Source organism: Tamandua tetradactyla, chromosome 1 (assembly GCF_023851605.1).
Source record: "Tamandua tetradactyla isolate mTamTet1 chromosome 1, mTamTet1.pri, whole genome shotgun sequence".
NCBI classification, from domain to species: Eukaryota; Metazoa; Chordata; class Mammalia; order Pilosa; family Myrmecophagidae; genus Tamandua; species Tamandua tetradactyla.
In genome coordinates this window covers 8,869,159-8,888,473 of record NC_135327.1, presented here as the reverse complement: position 1 = coordinate 8,888,473, position 19,315 = coordinate 8,869,159, and the positions used below count along the sequence as shown (strand labels likewise).

The following is a 19,315-nucleotide window of genomic DNA, read 5'->3' as shown; positions in this document are numbered from 1 at the left end:
TTCGGAACTAAACAGGCTGGGAAGCTCTACCAGACGTGGTCTTTGAGCTCAGACCTTCTGCAGCTTGTGATCCCCAAAATCCACAAGTGTAATGAGACCAGAGTCAGCCCATGTGCTGCCTTTCCCAGGAGAAGCATCTCCCTGACCCTTGCCTAAGGGGACGAGTTTGCCCTGAGTCAACCAAACCCTCATTTTTAGCCCCCAGCTGCACTGTGAGCAGGAGAGGGCTCAGCCCAGGGGCAGGACACAGCCTCGGGCTAGTATGGTGACTCAGTGTGGGATCAGGGTCAGGGATCAGTCAGGGAAAGGACCAGGGCTCAGATTTAGACTAGGACCAGTGCTCAGGCTGGAAGCAGATGTATAGCCATATCTGGGTCTAGGTCAGCATTCGATCTAGAGCCAGAATCTGAGCTCAGTCTGAGGCCAGCATCAGAGCCCTACCCTGTGGCCAGGCCCACAGCCCAGTCTATGGCCAAGGATTCCCTGATTCATCCTGGCCTGGCCTCAACCCCACCTAACGCAGAGTATCTGGATTTAACACCTTGTCTGTGCTCCCCTGGTCTCAAATATTAGCCAGACCTATTCCTAGCCAGGTAATGCCAACAGCCATGGAGACTTGAAAGGAAGACAACAAGAGTGACTACAGGTGAAGGTGTGTATTAGAGATGGGGTGGGGAAAAGCTGAGACAGAACTGAGAAGGATCTGGAATAGTAGTGGGAAAAGCCCGCCTATCATTAGGGTTTCAGCCACAGAAATCCTACGTTATTTCCAAACTTTTCCCAGAAAAACTTACCACTTGCTCATCTTTTGGCTGATTTCAACAATCAGAAGAGCCAGAATCTCAGGGAAGGGTTCAAATGGATGCCAAGATTCCTTCCTATCATCGCTGCAGGTGGGAGGGAAGAGGAATGCTCTGCTTGCTATGAAGCACACTGGACTTGCTCTGTGACTGGGATGGTTTGAAGGTGTGTGTACCCCAGAAAAGGTCATGGTCTTTTTTCTTTTTGTATGCTATATGGTAGGGGTCACACTTCTTTTTTTCCAGATCATGTTCTTTTACTCTGTTCCTGTGGGTGACGGCCTATTGTATGTAGGACCTTTTGATTAGATTTTTTCAGTTGCGACATGACTCAACTGAGGTGGGTCTTAGTCTTCTGACTGAGTCCTTTATTAGAGAATAAAAGACAGAAAAAAATGTCCCAGATTGAGAAAATCCCTAGAATGAGCTGAGACTCAGCATCAGGGGATTGAGAAAACCTTCTCGACCAAAAGGGGGAAGAGCGAAATGAGACAAAATAAAGTGTCAATGGCTGAGCGATTACAAACAGAGTAGAGAGGGTACCTGGAGGTTAATCTTACGCATTAAGATATCACCTTGTTAGTCAAGATGTAATGGAGAGGCTGGAGGGAACTGCCTGAAAATGTAGAGCTGTGCTCCAGTAGCCATGTTTCTTGAAGATGATTGTATAATGATATAGCTTTCGTCATGTGACTGTGTGATTGTGAAAACCTTGTGTCTGATGCTCCTTTTGTCTACCTTGTCAACAGATGAGTAAAACATATGGAATAAAAATAAATAATAGGGGGAACATATGTTAAAATAAACTTAAATTGAAATGCTAGTGATCAATGAAAGAGAGAAGTAAGGAGTATGGTATGTATGAATTTTTTTCTGTTGTCTGTTTATTTCTTTTTCTGAATTGATGCAAACATTCTAAGAAATCATCATAATGATGAATATGCAACTATGTGATGATACTGCGAATTACTGATTACATATGTAGAACGGAATGATATGTTAAGAATGTTTGCATTTCTTTCTTGTCATTTTTTTTTTAATTTTAAAAATAAAAAAAATTGAAATGTCCCAGAGAAATTTAGAGAAAAGGATACCCAGAGAAGCTAAGAAAAACAGAAGCTAAGAGAGGACACCCTAAAAACAGAGAGGAAGCCACTGAAGCCAGAAGCTGGAGGCAAAAAAAATAACAGGAGAGAAGGACCAGCAGACACAAGCCAGGTGCTTTTCCATGTGACAGAGGTATCCCCAGTGCCAGCAACCTATTTTCAGAGTCCAGGTATCATCCTGCTGATGCCTTGAGTTGGATATTTTCATGGCCTAAGAACTGTAAATTGCAAGTTAATAAATTCCCATTGTAAAAGTTAACCAATTTCTGGTACATTGCATTTCATCAGCTTTGGCAAACCAAAACAGTGACCTTCAGCGAGTCACTCTTCCTCTCTGGACCTTAGTGTACTTATCTACAAAATGAGAAGTTGGAGTAGCTCACCTGCCATGCCCCCTTCATCAGCCAATTGGGAAGAGGATGGGGAGAGAGTACTGGTCAGAAGGAAGAGCTCTGGGAAAGGTCCCAGGCCAAAAAGAGAGCTTGGCAGGGCCAAAGGACAGGAATAAGCTTAGTGTGTGACTGGACAGAGTGTGAGAGAGGACAGGTGAGAGTTGAGGGCAAAAAGACAGGTAGCAACTAAACCTGAGGAGCCTATGTGCAACGGAAAGGAGTCTAGTTTTTCTCCTGTGAGTCATGAAGACGCTTGAAGGATCTTAAACAGGAGAGTGAACACTATCAGATATGCATTTTTAGGATGATGGGTCTGGTCACTGTGTGGAGATGAATTGGAGAAGAAAAGAGTGGAGACAGTCAGACAGTGAGGAGGCTACGCAATTGTCAGGCACAAAATGCTGGAAACCTGGACTAGGGAGGGAGCAGATTAAATGGTTAGAGATGGACGAATTTGAGAGTGGCATTTAGTGGATACAATCTACAGGATGCCATGACCAGCCAGCCTCATAAGGGAGGGGTCAAGGGGTACTGGTGACTTCCAAGGTTCTGGCTTGAATAGCAGGTGGAGAGAGAGGTAGTCAGGTGAGGGGAAGAAAAGAGGAATAGCAGAATTGGTGAGGAAAGATGATAGTGAACTCCAATCTGGACCTGTTGGGTTGAAGATGCCTACAAGACTTCCAAGTGGGAATGCCCAATAATGGATTAAGAGCATGGCCCAGAATCTCAGGAGAGTGAACTGGCTGAGAAGGTAGATCTTGGAAACTTCAGCTATTACCCAGGGATAATATCTAGGGAAAGGAGAGAAACAGAGGATCCAAGATGGAGTCTTGGGACACCCCAACATTTAAGGGACCAATAGAGGAAGTGATTGATACCAGCAAAGAAGCCAAAGAAGGAGTAGTCAGACAGGCGGATCAAAACAAACTTGAAGAGGAGCTTTGTGGGGAATTGAGAGAAAGAATGACATCGAGTGTGGCCAAGAGACTGAGGTATATGAGAATTCAAAGGATTCAGTGGCTACGGAGGTTGTTGGGAACTTTCAAAAGAGTAGTTTCAGGGTCCTTTTTGGGGTAGAAACCAAATTGAAAGGAATATAAGAACAAATTAAGGAAGGGAAAGTAGAGACAACAAATTCAGGCAACTCTTTAGAAAAGTTTTATCTGAGGAAGGTAAAGATTGCTCACAGCTGCAAGGTGTGAGGTTGGAACACAGACATGTGTCCTAAGCAGGGAGAGACTTGGACATGTGGACATGCTGATGAGAAGGATGCAGCAGAGGGAGAAATTCAAGATTAAGGCAAGAGAGCTATTGGGGAAAAGAAAGGCTCACTGAGCACCCTCCATTTGCCATTCTACCAGGAACTCCCCATACATTTTAATTTGTAATTCTCTCAACAGGACTGTGGTTCCACCCAGTTATGCTTACTTCCTTCACAGCACTTACCACAGTCTATAAACTATTATGATTATTATTTGGCTTATTTATTGACTTTCTTTCCCACTAATCTCTATCTTCGTGAGGGCTGGGGCTTCCCAATCACCATCACGTCCATCTTTTTTTATTATTATTATTTTATTGGGGTAACATACATATAAAACACAAAATTTGCCATTTAGCTACTTTTTAATGTAGAGTTCAGTGGCATTAATTACATTTGCAATATTAAGCTAACATCACCACCATCAAAGCTTTTTCCTCACCCCAAACAGAAACTCTATTCCCATTAAGCAATAATTCCTCACTCCACACCCTACTCTGGCAGAGGCCTTAGGAACCTCTAATTTACTTTCTGTCTCAATAAATTGGCCTTTTCCAGATATTTCACATAAGTGGAATCATACAACATTTGTCCTTTTGTGTTTGATTTATTCCACTCAACATGATGTTTTAAAGGCTTATCCATAATGTAGCACACCTCAGAACTATATTCCTTTAGATAGTTGAATAATATTCCAATGAATGGATATATAACATTTTGCTTATCCATTCATCTGTTCATAGACACTCGGGTTGTGTTCATCTCTTGGCTGCTATGAACACTGGTGTACAAATATCTGTCTGAGTCCCTGTTTTCAATTCTTTGGAATATATATCTAGAAGAGGAATTGCCAGGTCATATGGTAGTCATCTGTTTAATTTTTTTAGGAGACACCAAACTGTTTCATCACTCCCATCTTATCTTGCTTTATTTTTTATCATGGCTCCCTAACACCTGACATGACACTCTTTGTTCACTGCTTTTCGTCTGCCCCCACCCCAACCCCACCCCCACAAAAATATCAACTCCAGGGGAGATAGGACTAAGTCTGATTTGTTCTCCCCTACATCCCCATACCCCACATTGAACCCAGCTCACAGAATAAATATGTGTGCAATGAATGAATGAAAAAAATCTAAGAAAAGCCTTTGAAAGTTAGAAAGTACTATTCAAAAGAGAAGGACCCAGAGAAGAGCATACATTTATCAAGCAAGTACCATCTGCCACATATATAGCTTCATCTAAATGATAACTTTTAAAGATAGAATTGCTGTCTCCTTCTCACAAATGAAGATACTGGGCTCCAAAGAAAATTCAAATAGTGCCAATAAATCAACTAATGCATGGTGCTGCCAGAACCGAAGGCCAGGGTTTTTGGTTTGCTTTGGCTTTCATTTTGGGGGTTGTTTGGTTGGTTATCTCAAAAACCTATGCTCATTTCCTGAACCACAGGACCCAGGGGGATTATTGCAAGTTCCTTCCCTCCTTCAGAACTGCAAGCACAAAAGAAGGGGCTGACATGGTCTAGTTTGTGTTCCCAAACCATCCTCTGGCTGCTGCCAGGCAGAGAGAAGATAAGTGGTTGGAGGGAGGGATGAGGGAGCCTCTGCCAGGGCAACAGTGATTGGGCCGAGTTGAAGGACAGTCCGGAGAGAGATCTGAGAGAGAACATGGCCAGGATCTGATGCCTGCTGGGATGCGGAGATGAGGAAGAGCGCAGAGCAGATGCCCGGGTTTCCCACATGGGGCAGGGGGTGGTCACTGCTGCCAAAGGCTGAGATCCAGAAAGGAGAAAGAGCAAGCGTGGGATGGAAGGAGGTTTCCAGCTGGGACATGCCAAGTGGGTAGGGCCCGTGGGACACCCAGGTGGTGGTGCCCAGTGGAAAGGTCAGGGGAGCAGTTCAAGACAGGGCTGAGGTTTGGGAGTGGGCATAGGGTCCTCCCGGTGGCTGTGAAGGCAGCACGGTGAGAGTGGAACTGGGGCAGCCTGTAGGAAGAAGAGGGTCTGAGAGCAGCGCTCAGTGGGGCAAGCATCAGCCAGAGACAGGGAGAGTGGCCCTCTAAGTTGTGTGGTTGTGAAGACAAGGGACAAGATGAATGAGCTTTTCTGTGTGTTCCCTCAGCAGAATATTTTACTACCTACCTGGGTAAACAAGCTGTCATCTACCACCCAACCCTCGATCAACTGAAGCAGCTTGGGAAAAAGATAATGCTGCGGATGTGAATACTCTCAGCAGCTGATGCCTAATTACTACACAAGCAAAACAAACCCAGAGAGCTGTAGGTAGAAGTGACTGCTGGCAGCACAGGAAGGAGCGCCATTTCCCCATTCCTGGGAGCAGTAGGGGAGGGGACAGGTACAGAAGATAAGCACTGACATTTATTGAGCACCTACTCTGTGCCAGGCACTTGGCATGTGTCATTTCAGTTAATACCACGTACGTGGTATCATGCCCATTTTGCAGGTAAGGAAAGAGAGGCTCAGAGAAGCCTGATAGCGCACCCATTAAAGGAGTCCCACCAGGGACTTCCCCATTGCCTCCCTGGAGAAGGTTCAGCTCTCACCCTTTTCCGCTTATCCCCTCTCCAAGTCCCACAGAGGCAAGCCCAAATGCCATGCTCATGATTTTGCGGCCCTGTTCACAGTTCTTTTCATAAGACATCAGTCTGTAGGAAATAAAACTGTTGAGCTCAGCAGCAGGGCAATAACTATAAGGATAACTGCTGTTAGGAGCATGGACTTTAGCTCCCAGCATTACTGTATATTCACGGCAGATCTCCAAAAACACCCTTTGACATAAATGTCCATTGCAGGAGAACCCCTTTGCCCTTCCCTCCTACACTGCCCCAGGCCCGTGTTTCCAAGGTCAAATCAAGGAGAGGGAAAGAAGGTGACTGAGGCCTCTAGAGCACCAGGGCACAGCTGAAGAGGAACGAGACAGCCCCTCAAAGTGATGCCGGCTGTCTTCTGATTGAGGGAACAGAGCCGCTGATTCATCCCACCACCCTCCCCATTCCCTGATCTTATAGATGGGGAAACTGAGGCCCAGAGAGGAGGCATGACCAGATTGTGAAAGGATGAGATCCCCAGCCCCTGGACTCTCAGCCCACTTGATCTTTCCAGTATGACATGAAGCCTTGAAGAGGCCAAGAAGCCCATTTATATGGAAAAGTTATTCATGTGACTTGTATAATTCAAATTACATTTTTTTACTTTAAAAAAGAATTTTCATATATCTCTTCCAGTACAAATGGGTAAAGACAGCATCTCCCTATAAAGAGAAAGAATATTCAAAGAGCAAGAAGGATGTGCGTGGTCATTCGTCACACTCCTACCACACTGGCCTTTGGCTTGGTCCCTTGAAGCTCCCAACCTTGTTCTTAGCTTAGGACCTGCTCACTTGTTAGTTCCTCTGCCCAGAACACACCTCTCTAGGCTTGCATGCTCAAATTCTTCTCGTCATTGAGATCTCAGCTCAAATGTCACCCTCTCTAGAAGCCTTCATTGACCACCCTCCCTCCGGCAGCCACACTGTCACTCTCTATGACAGTGACTCTCCAACTGGAGCATGCAACTGATTCACTTGGAGGGCTTCAAACACAGATTACAGGGCCCCACTCCCAGGGTTTCTGATTCCACAGAACCAGAGTGTGGCCTAAGAATTTACATTCTGAACAAGTTCCCAGGCGGTTCTGACGCTATTGGTCCAAAAACCCCACGTTGAGAACCACTGCTCTATGCCATTACCCTATTCCAATGTTTTTATAGTGTTTATCACAGATGAAATTATCTTAGTAATTAATTAAATTCAGTCACTCTATTATGGTCTGTCCCTCACCTGAATGGAAACTCCTTGAGAGCAGGGTTTCTGCTTATCCTGTTTACTTAAGTATCCCAGAACCCAGAACAAGTCTGGCATAGGGTAGATGCTTAAAGAATACTTATTTAATGATGAAATAATGAAAAGAATGAATGGATGAATGAATGGATGGATGGGTGGATGGATGGAAAGGAAGGAGGGAGATTGGATGGAAGAACGACAGACTGATGAACAGATGAACAGATGGAGGTTTGGATGGATGGTGAATTGTCACCTCAACCTCTACATCCCTGCCTCTTCACATGTCATTTTTGTTTCAACTCTTCCTTTAATTGCCAAAATCCCACAAAGCAAGAACGTGGAACATTTTACCAAGATTTTGGGGGACCTTATCCAGGAGACACATATTACAAAATGGCAAATTACTTAAAACTTCACAAAAACATACCTACTCTAAAAGATCTTTTCAGCTACCCCATCACTCCAAGTAATCCCCAGCTTTCTGCCATCTTGAAGGCTCCTCTCTCCTCCTCCTCCTCCTCCTCCTCCTCCTCTTCCTCATACACCTCCTCCTCTCTGGTCTTCTCCTCCATCTCAGAGTTTAAAAATAACCTCTCATTTTTCCAAGAAAAGCAGCTCAACCGTGATTTTTTTTTTTTTTTTTTTTTTATTGCTTGAGGTTCCCAAGCACTCCAGTAGGCCTACTCTGCTGAAAATCCTACATCTCTGAAACTCAGGACAGCCATAGTATCTTCTCTCCATCTTTGTTGGAAACTCTCCCTCATTCAATGAAAACTTCAGATCCAGCTCACTATCTTCATTCTGAATGACTTTAGGATGCTGATAGCCAGGTAGAAGGAAAGGCAAGAGGTGTAATGAGAGTGAGGAAAGCTTGAAATAATTGCTGTGAAGAGCAGAGGAGTGAGCTGGCTAGATGAACTCATGTCCAGCATCAGCAAAGGGCATTTGAAGTTGTTGATGAGTTGGTCAAGGAATAGTCTCAGCCATTCACTGTCAGGTCACTCCCTGAACCTTATCATCATCTGAAACCGCACTCTCAAAATCATCTCACTCTCCCCACTTCAACCCCATTTCCACCCAGTGTGCATGCCCAAGCACCACACTACTGCCATTCTTCAATTTCACCAGGCCTGCCAGCCCATCAACTTCTCCTCTTCTTCCTAGAGGTGAGCCCCCTTCTGTCTCCTCTTTCCTCCCTTTCTCACTTGGATCCTGTGCTGGTTTGAAATTATGTACCCCAGAAAAGTCATGCTTTCTTTCCTAATCCAGTTTTGTGGGACAGACCTATGTTTTAGGGTGGAAACTTTGATTGGATTGTTTCCTTGCAGATGTGACACACCCAATTGTGGGTGTGACCTTCTGATTAGTTGGAGATGTGACTCTGCCCATTCAAGGTGGGTCTTGATTAGTTTACTGGGTTCCTTTAAAAGGGGAGAGATTTTGGAGAAAACACAGTTGTTTCAGAGCTGACAGAGATGCAGACATTTGGAGATACTTGGAGTACCCAGACATGGATGTTTGGAGAGGCATACCCCAGATGTTACCATGTGCATTCCCACGAGATGCTAAGCAAGCCAGAACCCAGATTTGTATCCCAGAGGAACTAAGTGAAGGCTTATGTGCTTAGAAAGGAAACCACAAGCATCAGAAGCTGAAAGCAATGGAATCAGGAACAAGGACCAGCAGATGCCAGCTACTTGCCTTCCCATGTGTTAGACATCAGTCTTTCTGGAGTCAAGGTTTCTTTACCTGGATGCCTTAGCCTGGACATTTTAATGACCTAAGAACTGTGAACTTGTAACTTAATAAATTTCCTTTATAAAAGCCAAACCATTTCTGGTACATTGAACTTCCAGGAGAATTAACAAACTAAAGCAGATTCCATGATCTGTCATTACTATACTGCCTCTGTCTCTCCATCACATCGATCAGCAATAGCCCAATGATGAATGAATCAACCCTTTCCTCCTCCAGGCTGTTATTGGGGAACCACTGCTGAACATCACCGCAAAATAGAAACACATAAATCTTCAGTGTCTAACTGTGGAGGCAACAGGAGGCTAATGGGGGGCTTTAAGTTTAAAAGTGACTGAATCAGATTTATATTGTAGAGAAGATTATTTTTGCAATAGCATGGAGAGAGGATTAGGAGAGGGATGCAGGAAGAGGAATGAAAACTCATCTTCACCCCAACACCACACGTTATTCTGGGGATATTGTGTATTTAATTCACAATTAGCACTCTTCCTCTTTCTTCTTATCCAATATTTCTACAGTCTCTCATGCCATGTGTATACATGTCTGTCTCCTTGACAAGATGGGCAAGAAATTTAGACAGAAGAAACAAGTTCAAGTTTAGGCTCTGCACTGACAAGCTCTGTGACCTTGGACAAGTTACTTTACTTCTCTGAGCTTCCATTTCCTGACGTTCTCATGACACGAAACAGAAAGAATACTGAATGAATAATTCCTGTGATCAATAGTGAGACTGCATTCATTAAAAAAGCCTTGCAAATTGTACAGCATCCTATAAATATTATCTATTATTACTATTCCTAGTTTATAACTCCCTGGAGGGTAGGGCTCACACCTTATTTGTGTTTGCATCCATCCCTCCCACTGCCTCACACATTGAAAACACCTTATAAATACCTTGAGGGATTAATAAACCATCGGATATCACACCAATGAACAGTTAAAGAGGGAATAAAGCATTTTCAAGGCTGCTCTTTGGAAACCTCCTCTTACCTCCCCTGGTGATCTTTGCTCTGAATTAATTTTTCTCTGCTCTGAAAGATCCACCCTGGTTTCTAGGCAGAAATCACTCTGTTTACAGAGAGGTGCCTCCTTCCTCGATGCCACGGCTCAGAAGACCACATAGCGAAGTGTTAGATGGCCCTGAGAAACAGAATGAGTATGAGAATTTGTTGTTGATGCATTCAACAGGACGATTCAGGGCCTCTTTCATCAGAGTCTGGTTTATGCTCTTCTGAGATCATCATCCCTAATTACTTGGAGATCCCAGAAGTGGGGCTTCCCACCTGGTCACCAGGTCCCTGCAAACTTCTCTCACACTTCAGCCTCAAATATTGTCTTGGAATTACTTTTTAATTTTAAGAGACTCTGAGGCTCTCGGCCAAGAAGCTGTCACAACTTGTAATTTTTAAAAGGCCCTAAGAGATGGGCTGTTTGCCTTGCTGGGGGAAGGAAGAAGGAAATAGGACTAAGCCAATCCCCACCACAGGAACAGACCTCAGGCTTCTGTGTGGCTCAGATCTGCTCCATGATGCTAGGTCTAGAAAAGCCACTGGAATCAGGAAAGCACCACGATTCTCTTTTTACTAGTTAGTTGCCAGAGTTAAGAGAACTGTCAGATGAGGGACACCTGGAGAGCATGACAACCCTCATGTGAATATCAAAGGCTTACTTCTCTCATCCTGCAGAATCTTCACTGTGTGCGGTGGCATCAGCCCAAACCGAGCATCCCTGTGGGGTCCCAGGAGCCCGTACCTCTCTTTGTGCTGTCTCATTCTCTTTATAACTGGCTTCCCTCCCTGAGATGTAAATCTTAATAAAGCAAACAAAGGAACAAAGAGACTGCAAAAATATGGGATTCCATCCTATCTCGCACTGTTCCTGCTTCCTACCCTCTCAAAAGCTGCCTTGATTCTCATACCTAGTTCTCCAGCCCCCACCCCCCACCCCCATGGATTTGGTGTGCTCCCACAGCCTCTATTTTGTAAACCTTAGCTAAAGTTGGTTTGTGATCCTTGTAATCTGATCCTTGGGGAAAGCAGGACTATATTCTTTGGATTTTCCTATCCATTTCCCCACACATAGATGATAAAACCCATTGAACAAAAAGGGCAACTCCTTGGACACATTAGCTCCAAGCAATGTGAGACCGAACTACTTCCCCTTTGCTTCCACAGCAGACACAGCCAGGGTGGAGACACTCTCACCCTGTCCCAGGTCCCAGAGGCAGGGCAGAAGTTGCTGGTACAGCCTCAAGTTCAAGGACCTTTGTTTGCCTTGAGAAGTTCAGTCCTTTGGTCAAGTGTTCGAAAAGTGAGCAAAAAAAGTGACTTTCAGAAGTAAAATCATTTGCCAAAAAGCAACTCATAGTCTTTAGCTATCCCTGAGAAAAACAGAGTCAATTCCATACCTCTGAGATGTATTACATCAAGAATTCCTAGGGGATGCAAAGGCTACTCTCACCCACGATTTGGGACAATCATTCCTGCCTGAAATCCTTCCTAGTCCTTTCAAGGGGCATCACAAAATCCATTTAACTGTGCTAAATTTAATAGATGTGGGAGCAAATCTGCACAACACATCAGCTCCACACTTCTCTGCCCTCTTCCCCTTAATGAGCTCAGAGTCAGAGTCCAGGCCTTCCTTCAATAGAGAGAGCCTTCCTCTAAGGAAGCCCAAGAGTTCCCAAGACATTCTGCAGAACATTTCTCTTTTGGGCACTAAGTAGTATGACCGATATAACAAGCAACCACCAAAATCTCAACACCATAGCTTGATAAAGTTTATTTCTCAGATGAAATAAGATGGAGATGTCTGCTCCATGTGGTCATTCAGGGACCTAGGCTCTTTGCATCTTGTGGTTTTACCCTCCTCTGAGTACTTGGAATTCCCTTCCTTTAGCCAGTGACCAGTGAAAGGGAGCACAGTAAGAATCGCACAGGAGATTTTTGTATGGGCCATGCCATACCAAATGCTTCTGCCCACATTCCCTTGGCCGGTACTCAGTCACATGGTCTCACCAAATCTCAAAGGAGACTGGGAAATGTAGTCTAGCTGCTTCACCAGGGGGAAAAGGACCGGAGCTTGATTAGCAAAGGAATGCTACTGGCCTTTGGCATTTGCGTGGTCACATGTTAGGGTCTGTTTCCCCTGGACTGTGAGCCCCTCAAAAGCAGGAACTGGTCTCATGCTTGCCTCCCTAACTCATAAACCCAAGTTAAGGGGTCCAGAAAGTGGTAGTTCCAAGGATGGAGCTAAAATCAGACGCTGTACACATAACACAGCAAGCAGCCTGGTATCCAGCCCAGAGAGGCAGGTCATGACAAAAGCCACTGGATAGGGGCCTAATAACTAGAGGCAGCCCCAAGGGATATGAGCAGGATGAAGAACAGAGCCTGGAAGAACCCAAAACTGACACACACACACACAAAAAAGCCTTCAGTAGGAGTAGGGAGAGATCTGCGAAGAGCACAACCCAGCTTAGATTTTGATTTTATAAAAGACTGTCTCATTCATCAGTTTCTTAATCCTTGCCACAAAAAAGGGTAGGCCTTAATGTACCTGCTTTATAAATGTGGGAATTGGGGGATTGCCCCAAGTCAGCCAACACTAGAACCCAGGTCTCCTGACTAAGGAACTCCATGGACTTACCAGACTATTCTTAATTATTCCTCTATGAGCTATAGGGAACACACCCCCATGGGGGGCTCTGGGTACTTGGGAAGTCTACACCTCTCTCCAGAAGTGCGCTGTGCTCTCCTGCTCTGTGTAACCAGGTGACCACAGAGCCTGGCAAGGAGGAGCATTGCCAGATATGTTTTGAGGGACCTGCCTCTTGTTTTCAAAATATTTTGTCATTGCCCACTTTTAAAATCCAGAAAGTTCATGTAAAAATCCGGAGTCCCGACTTCTATTTTTATAAAGCCAAGAGGTCCAGCCACCATGGGTCCAGTCCACCCAAGGTTACAGTCACCCAGAGCTGAAAGCAGGTGCCCCTGTAGACAGGACAGGCATTCTCCAGGTCACCTCAGCCCTCCCCTTCCTTTGTTCATTTAAATAATCCATCTGGCTTTTGCTGGCATTTGAGTTTGCAATCGTCCTATGCATTTTCAAGTCTTCAATCATTCATTCCCTCAATCATACAGTCAACATGTGCCTGTTGAGTGGTGGTTCTGGCCAAGTTTGTGTTGAACAACAGGGATACAGAGGAAAACAAGACATGGTCCTACCCATACAGTTCACAGTCTCAAGAGAAACACAAATACAGAAACGTGCCATTGCAAAAGTGGGATGCTCCATAGGACCCAGATTTAAAATATGACACTGTGGTAGATTCATTCAATGGACAACCCACATCCCCTTGGCACTCATCATTCCCATGTAAGGTGAGGGTTTCCTACTGGGAGCACTGTAAGTAACCCTCAGTGTTCACTGCATGTGAGCTGGAGGTGCTAAAGAGTAAACAGCCTCAACCAATGACTGACAAGAGCTGGTGGATAAAGACCTCAGCTCCCACATCCTACAGGTGGCATAACCGTGACATGTGTTCTAACCTGCCTACTGGAAGTTCACCAGTTGTCCCAAGCAGTAACCTGCTCGATAAGTTACCCTATACCTTCCCTTCATTGTCCACTTCCCCACTCACCTACTGTTGCTTCCTCAGACCACCTCCTAGGTAAACCACTTGCACTCACATCCTTGTCTCAGGACTGCTTCTGGGAGATCCCAATCTAAAACACACACCAATAAACACATGCGCACAGCCCTTACAGATGCTAAAGTCCGTTTAATGCTAATGAAAATTCACTGTCAATTAGCCTGGAATGGGTCAGGGGATAAGCCCAAACAACTCACTGGCTTTCTTTCAAAGATACTAGTTTTTAATAACGAACCTACTTCAGTAGTAGTCTACACTCTGCTAGAGCAAGTGTAGGACTCGGCGCTTCAGCAGCTAGGGCTGCTGGTTTACATCTCTTTATGGTCTTTTTGCACATTAAATTAGGTTGTTCAGCCCTTCTTGTGGAGAGGCCAGGTCCACAGCTGCAGAGAACTTCCTTTTAATAATCCCATCCAAAAAAGGCATTCCAAAAATGCCTTTTTTGGAAAGAAGGAAGACCTGTGAAAACCCTGGAGCAGATCAGGACTGGGAGATGACTGATGATTGGGAATCTCTGTCCTGGAACTGAGCTGTTTTCCATCAACTTCTCCCCACAGGTTTTGAGGGTATCAATATCATCCTCACTTGCGAGGGGAGCCAGCAGCGATTCAGAGAAGTCAGTTCACTTGTCCAAGATCACAGAGACCCAATCCACGTGTCTTTGCACCCACGCAGCGGCCTTCCCCTGGGGCCCTGTGCCAGACCTGGGTTTTCAGGTCTGTAGACGGAGGTGAGGACAGAAGGAAGCACAGAGCTGGGAGTGGCCAGTCCACCTGCAGGCCCTGCTCCCCTGCTCTGGGAGCTGCCCAGAGAAGAACAGAGGCAGGCAGCCAGGGGCAAACCAGCGTGAGAATTTGGAGCAGCGTAAACAAAGAGGAATGGTGATTTTGTTTGTTGTTGTTTTTTTTCAGATCATGAGCAAAGGCTCAAGGGAGCGGAGTAATGTCCAGGGGCTGCTTTAAAAGAGGTTAATTCATTTTTTAGAAGGCTGATAGAAGCTCTCATACTAAAAGCTTGGATACGACTAAAAAAGGAAATCTCCTTGTATGATCTCCTAATGTGCTCGCAGGCAGGTAAGACCAAAAATACAGGTGTGTTTTGGAGCCATTGGAAAGACTTGTTGGCAATATACATAAAGTGCCAGCACAGGACCTGGCACTTAGGAATGGCTTGATAAGTGCTTGCTCACTCCTTCTCACCTCCTTGTCTAGTTCTAGCAAATTAGAAGGTCCCCAGCCTGATTTTTCATTGCTAATGTCTGCCTTCCCGGCTCCCACATGGCCTGCTTCTATCAAAAAGCTAAACCAATATTTCCAACCCATCAACACTTAAACACGAAGCCAATTTGCCCAATACACTGTCTATTTATTTTCCAGGCTGCAATCTTTATGATGCATATTCCTGAGGCAGTTAATTTGCTCTTGAATACATCTCTTTGTGTATTGGTTACCCATTTCATTAGCTGGGATATTGAGACGGGCTGGGACATGTGGGGGGATTTTTTCACTGTGTGAAAGAAGGATTTTAATAAGCCCCATCATTGCTGGCTTTATGGTGCCATTTGATGAGTGACAAATGTATTCATTTGGCAGCTGCATTCGTTAATCAGGTATTCACTGAGTAACAGCACATATAAATATAGAGAAACACGGAATTTAGGGAGCTGTGCAATCATTTTCCACAGGGATTGCAGCATTGTCTGTATTCTCTATCAGCTTTCAAGCAAGGGGCTCTCCCCGTTCCATGTGGAATTCTGAATTCTGCAGCACCCAGACATGACTCGGTGACATCTATCAAGAGCAGGCACCAGACCCCCCCCCCCAAAAGGATGCTTGTCCCCTCTTCCACATCAAACAAAGCCCTGGCATTTTGTCGTCTTTGACCAATGGCGCCAAACTTGTGCTGTGGCTCCCAGCCCATTCGTCCTCAAAGTATCCCCAAGATGAAAAATCGCTCAAGCAAGTTAAATCTAAAACACACAATGTATCCTAATGATCAGAATGAGAAATAGATTTTTAGTTTCTTAATCACTCAGATTATGAAAATTAAAAATATATACTTTTTAAAAAGTTTACTGCTCTTAGGATAAAAACTTTTTAGAAATCATAGTACTGTTCAACACAAATAGTGAGCCTTAATGAAAACATGGCCTATAGTTAAATAATACAATTAGTGTAATATTGTTTCATCGATTGTAACAAAGGACTACACTAATGCAAAGTGTTAATAATAGGGGAAACTGTGTGTATGACGAGATACAGAAAGTCTGTATTTTCTGCATATTTTTTCTGTAAACCTAACTTTTCTAGTAAAAAATAAATTTTTGTCTAAAGTTTACCAGCTCACCACTGTGACTTTTGTTCAGTAACACTTACAAAATAAGAAACCATTTTATTAGCTTTTATTAATAAAATATTAATATATAATAATTAATATTTTATATTAATAATTATTTTATTTATATTATTATAATAGGATGTAACATTATTTTATAATGACAAATATTATAATTATCATATTATTATAAAATGTTGTTTTATTAAATAATAATTATTTAATAAAATATTCAATAGCCATTTTATTAAATGGCCAAATATATGTCACTACTCGCTTCTAAGTTGCTTCTGACCTTAGATTTGATGTTTGAAATGTTGAAAAGATTTTGCCACAAAGTACCTTAATCGCAAGCGGCCCCAGGACTCACCGGCTACAGAACCACAGTTGACTGAATCAGAAATCAGTTGTCCACGTCTCAAATTCCATTTGATTCAACCATAGCCTCGTAATTCAGTGAAATTCATAATCCAAGTCCAACAAAAAAGGGTTAGTAGCCACATTCACCCAGTTTTTAAATGAGGAAGTAAATCCACCTCGGCCCTCTTTCCTCTTTGAAACACACCAGCCACACAGCAAAGGCGGAGCAGCGGCCGACGCCTCAGCCTGTAGGAAACCGGAAGCGCCCACAATCCCACGAGTCAGGACAAGGGCGTGGTCAGGCGCAAGGAACACTGGGCCAGGGAAGGAAGGGCACGTGCCGCACTGGTCCCAGGCAGCCCTCACCAAGGTGGGCTGCATAACCAGGGGGCGAAACCAGTCACCTCTTGTTTGAACTGGTAAGACTGGGGTGAGCAGGAGGCTGGGAGAGCTTTCGAAAGCTTTCCTGGCCGTCATCCTGAAAGGGTAGAGGAAGCAGAGCTGGAGAAGGAACCATGCAGGCAGCTTTACAAAAACCAGGCTAAAGAGAAATTGTAGATGGTGAACAATCACCTACCTCCTGAAGGGAAATAAAGCCAAAACCGCACACACGTGCACACATTGTCTTAGTTTGCCAGATTTCTAGGAAACATATCACACAATGGGTTGGCTTAAACAATGATAATTTATTGGCTCACAGCATAGAGGCCAGAAGTCCAAAATCAAGGCAAGGACATACTTTTCCCCCAGTCTATAGCATTCAGCTGCTGGCTTGCTTCAATCCTTGGGGCTCCTTGGCTGGCATCCCTGCCTCCCATCACACGGCAACCTCTCTCTCTCCTTATGTCTGCTCTTCCAGTTTCCATTACGTCTGGCTATTTCCTGTGACTTTCTTTGACTCCTAGCTTTTATGTCCTCTGGTTTCTTCTGGTTTCTGGTTTCTGGTTTCTACAGACTGATGGGATTGAAATTTTCTCTTCGTAAGGCCTCCAGTTAATAGGGATTAAGGCCCACTTCAATTCAGCCAGACACACCATAACTAAAAATAGTATCTTCAAACAATCCTATCACAAGGGGTTGCCACTCATCCAAGTTAAGATTAAGAATACATCTTCCATTGGGGGTGTATGATTCAATCTATCACACACAGGCACACATGCACACACACACACACACACACACACACACACACACATCAAAAATTATCTCAGTTAGAAGACAGTGGGATGATAAGCTAGAAGACAGTGGGATGATATATTTAAATTTCTAAGACAGAAAAACTGCCAACCAAGACTTCTATATCCAGCAAAATTAAAACATTCTATATCCAGAAATTAAAACATTCTCAGACAAAAAGTCACTGAGAGAATTTGTGACCAAGAGACCAGCTCTGCAAGAAATACTAAAGGGAGCACTAGAGTCAGATACGAAAAGACAGAAGAGAGAGGTATGGAGAAAAGTGTAGAAATGAGGAAAATCAGATATGATGTACATAATACAAAAGGCAAAATGGTAGAGGAAAATATTATCCAAACAGTAATAACACTAAATGTTAATGGACTGAATTCCCCAATCAAAAGACATAGACTGGCAGAATGGATTAAAAAACAGGATCCTTCTATATGCTGTCTACAGGAAACATATCTTAGACCCAAAGATAAACATAGGTTGAAAGTGAAAGGTTGGGAAAAGATATTTCATGCAAATAACAACCAGAAAAGAGCAGGAGTAGCTATACTAATATCCAACAAATTAGACTTCAAATGTAAAACAGTTAAAAGAGACAAAGAAGGATAATATCTATTAATAAAAGGAACAATTAAACAACAAGACATAACAATCATAAATATTTATGCACCGAACTGGAATGCCCCTAAATACGTGAGGAATACACTGCAAACACTGAAAAGGGAAATAGACACATATACCATAATAGTTGGAGACTTCAATTCACCACTCTCATCAATGGACAGAACATCTAGACAGAGGATCAATAAAGAAATAGAGAATCTGAATATTACTATAAATGAGCTAGACTTAACAGACATTTATAGGACATTACATCCCACAATAGCAGGATACACCTTTTTCTCAAGTTCTCATGGATCATTCTCAAAGATAGACCATATGCTGGGTCACAAAGCAAGTCTTAACAAATTTAAAAATATTGAAATCATACACAACACTTTCTCGGACCATAAAGGAATGAAGTTGGAAATCAATAATAGGCGGAGTGCCAGAAAATTCACAAATATGTGGAAGCTCAACAACACACTCTTAAACAACGAATGGGTCAAAGAAGAAATTGCAAGAGAAATTAGTAAATACCTCGAGGCGAATGAAAATGAAAACACAACATATCAAAACTTATGGGACGCAGCAAAGGCAGTGCTAAGAGGGAAATTTATTGCCCTAAATGCCTACATCAGAAAAGAAGAAAAGGCAAAAATTCAGGAATTAACTGTCCACTTGGAAGAACTGGAGAAAGAACAGCAAACTAATCCCAAAGCAAGCAAAAGGAAAGAAATAACAAAGATTAGAGCAGAAATAAATGAAATTGAAAACATGAAAACAATAGAGAAAATCAATAAGACCAGAAGTTGGTTCTATGAGAGAATCAATAAGATTGATGGGCCCTTAGCAAGATTGACAAAAAGAAGAAGAGAGAGGATGCAAATAAATAAGATCAGAAATGGAAGAGGAGACATAACTACTGACCTCACAGAAATAAAGGAGGTAATAACAGGATACTATGAACAACTTTACGCTAATAAATACAACAATTTAGATGAAATGGACGGGTTCCTG

At 43.5% G+C, this 19,315-nt stretch overlaps 1 protein-coding gene across 1 annotated transcript in view; it reads right to left on the bottom strand.

Moving 5' to 3' along the window:
• The window catches only part of PTPRT (protein tyrosine phosphatase receptor type T), a 1,205,819-nt gene extending 1,189,068 nt beyond the window's left edge, over positions 1 to 16,751 (bottom strand). Inside the window, exons 1-2 of the mRNA XM_077168216.1 lie at positions 16,518 to 16,751; positions 10,150 to 10,299 (exon numbers count right to left, since the gene is read on the bottom strand). The gene's annotated coding sequence lies outside the window, so the exon portion shown is untranslated. The remainder of the gene's footprint in view (positions 1 to 10,149; positions 10,300 to 16,517) is intronic.
• Between the last annotated feature and the right edge of the window lie 2,564 nt (positions 16,752 to 19,315).